A 3,219-nucleotide genomic window follows, 5' to 3' on the forward strand; every position below is an offset into this window, starting at 1 on the left:
GATTCTAGGGGGTCAGATTGAATTTGATTGACCTCTATCTCCGATCGGTGAATGCAGGCAATTCCTCCTCCTGTCTTTATAGGTCTATCAAGTCTCACAAATTGCGTTGCTACACACCATACACACAGTATGAAGAACTTGCCAATTTTGGAGCTGGCCTCACATGTCTAGTCTAGGTGAAGGAGCTAGCGTGAGTCAAGAGCTAAACAGTGCCCCCTTATTTAAACTATGTGTAAAACTTATGGATGGGATTGAATTTAATAAACCAGGCTTGTGTGGCTGCTACAGATCTGGGATGAATAGTTTAACTGCGCTGGTACCATTAAGCAACTACTTTACATTAGGCTCAGTTCACCTTCGGAAAACTACAACACCCCATAATGTGATGACGTTCAATTTCACACTTTTCCATGAATTATTAACTTTGGAGGCTTGCCAATAAAGCCGCAGGCCAATGCTATCCACATTTAGGCCAATACAGGGCACAGGGACTAGTGTAGCCAGAGAAGACAACAGTCATCGGAAGTATGAAATACCGACAGGGCCAAGTTTACAAACCACTGATGCAAGCACCAGAGAGGTCCATGGTACTCTCCATAAGACATCAGTTTGCCCTTGCCAGCCACACTAAATTATTCACTCAGTATGCATTGCTCACATGAAATACCCTAGAAATACCTACTTTACCACCACTCATACTTAGACATGCTCGGTGTGATGGGTTATTTGGAAAAAGTGGGGGGAGCCCAAAGTGTTCAGCGTTACGTTTTATCATCATTTGGCAGTCAGTCCCGAAAGATGGTAAAGCCATCATTTCACTTTGCCCTGCTTTCACGTGTTGTACCACCCTATAGTTGAGCTTGGCATAAATGTCCCCATTTCAAGTTTTATTGAGTGGTATGTAATTACACTTCCATGTGTCACAGGCCATGCGACATGTAGAGACACTACAGCTGCTTTTATTTATTTATAGTTTCTGGGTCGGGTCCATTCAACATATTTTGGCATCAGTGGACAAGCTTTGCGTCAGGGCCGGCAATCCTCCCACCTCCTTAATTATCCGCCCACCTCCTTAATTAAGAGCTAGAAATTACCAGAATTTTCAGCTTTCATTGATGTGCCACTTTGCCCAAAAATCTACCCCTGCAGGAGAGAAAAAGCCACCATTAAACCCGGGTCTTAACAAAGACACAAGCAACACAAGTCTGTTTTAAGAGATCAGCGTTAAGTTTTATCATCATTTGGTTACAGTCCTGAAAGATGTTAAATACATTATTTCATTTAACCCTCCTGGCGGAACGCAGCATTTCTCGAGTCACCATATAATTCACACTGCCAAAAAAGTGTACTTACCAGAGACTGCGCAGAGAAAGTGACAACCACACTCACGAGTTTTTTGAAAGCTTTCTGAATGTCTGGAGTTATTCTTGGAGGCCCTCTCCTAGAGCAGCACATGCTCGCTGCGCTAGGCTCGACCTAAAAAACAAAGGACCTAATCAAAGAAGCCAAAAGGGTCCTATACAGATCAGGAGGTTTGTAATGTGAGTGATAAGGGGGTAGCTTAGTCAGAAAGGATTTGAGTCAGTCAAGAGCCTTGCCTGTCACTCTTATGTTGATTAAGTGATCAATCAGTATGGAGTGCCCAACAGTGTTAAAGGTAGCTGACAGATGAAGTAGTATGAGGGCCACAGTGTTCCCAGCATCATGTTTCATAAGCATGTCATTAAGAGCTGACCAGCAGTGGCCAGGGCAGGTAAGCACAGTGGGCGGGGAGAGGCCGACAGTCGATGGAATCAGATTTATTTAATTTTCCCGATTCCGCCGTCTATCGACATCCTCCCCTGCCCCACCTTGCCCTGCCCCAATGAGAACTAAACCAGGATTGTTGAGAGTTGAAGCTTGACGTTTTTTCCAGGTAGGAGAATAGCTGAGTGTTGGCCAAAGTCCCAATCATTTTGGAAAGCGCTGGAAGAAATGAGACAGGGAAATAATTAGAGAGAACTGTGGAATCAGCGTGGTTTTTTAAAGGAGTGGGTACTAAGGTTTGTTTCCAGCATAGAGTTCGAGCTCCTTGAGAAAAAGTGCTATTCAAAAGGTTTGTGAGATGGGGTGATGTCCTGGCCGGAAAGTTTTGGCTGGGCCGGAGTCAAAAGGGGAAGCCAGAGGACAAAGAAAGAATGTAATTGCAGATTAGCAAAAACTAAAAGTAGAAATGTCAAGGTCTGACTTGCCCAATTGAGGACTTTCAACAATGTCCTTGAAAAGCAAGATGGTTTTCCAATGTCTGAGAAAGAGAGGCTAAAGACAATGGTAAAGTTTCTTTTGAATTATTAGACACATATGAATATGGCTACCATAGTATGAATGTGTTCAATGTGAATGCATCACTTATAGTTGTGTAGGTCTTGGAAATAGCTGACTTGCCTAGGGGAGCCTAGTAATCATGTAATTTCTGCTCCAATTGTTGGAAGTGTTTCTTGGCATAAATTAAAGTAGAAGAAAACCAAGGCGAAGGCAGAAGAAGTAGGGATAGAGCAGAGTTTCTTGAACCTTAATCTCTTAGTAAAATCATCAAAGAGAATCCCCCCCTGGTCGCATGGACCCTTGATTGTCATCTTAAAGTGTAAGAAAAGAGCTAACATCTGCAATATATTTCAAGGGCAGTGAAAACAATTTGGCTCCACAAGAATGACAGGGAAGATGGTGTCCATACCTGAAGGATTTTATTGGCAAGCAGGTTCTATAAAATAATTTCCCTCTTCTAAATAAAGTATCGAAAGCGGCAAGAGGAATTTCTATAAGGAAGGTGTCAGCATCAGATGTACCAGTTTAAGGTTGGAGGTGAAAGCATAAGTGCTCAAGCATGAAGCTCAACACACAGGACAGGGGAAATCAGCAGTGTCGAGAAGGAGTCTTCTCTTGGTGAAATTAGGACAAGCTCTTCTTAACTGTTCTAAAGGTCACACAATTAAAGCATGACAGAAGATTATAGAAGGCTTTTCCATGTCGGTTTTCACTAAGTCAACCAATTTGAAGACAGTGCTCTCTGGGAGCAGGTAGACTCTCTAATTTTCGAGAAAGGAGCAATAATCTGGGCGACCTTGATTGTAACAACAGTCTAGTCAGCCTGGTACAGAAAGATCTCTCCCGCTGTCTCAGTTTTTGCATCCCAGGCCAACTTATAATTAAAGGTTCAATAGCCTACTAGTCTAATACAAT

The 3,219-nt window shown here is 42.8% G+C and overlaps 2 non-coding genes across 2 annotated transcripts; both read right to left on the reverse strand.

Annotated features, from left to right (window-relative positions):
• Nucleotides 1-749: 749 nt before the first annotated feature.
• LOC147718699 (small nucleolar RNA SNORD2) lies at nucleotides 750-821 on the reverse strand. The gene has a single exon (XR_015295401.1). It is a non-coding gene; the product is annotated as a small nucleolar RNA SNORD2 (small nucleolar RNA).
• A 391-nt stretch (nucleotides 822-1,212) lies between these two features.
• Nucleotides 1,213-1,283, reverse strand: LOC147718700 (small nucleolar RNA SNORD2). Its single transcript, XR_015295403.1, has one exon. It is a non-coding gene; the product is annotated as a small nucleolar RNA SNORD2 (small nucleolar RNA).
• Nucleotides 1,284-3,219: the final 1,936 nt, after the last annotated feature.

Source organism: Lissotriton vulgaris, chromosome 4_1 (assembly GCF_964263255.1).
Source record: "Lissotriton vulgaris chromosome 4_1, aLisVul1.2, whole genome shotgun sequence".
Lineage (NCBI taxonomy): Eukaryota > Metazoa > Chordata > Amphibia > Caudata > Salamandridae > Lissotriton > Lissotriton vulgaris.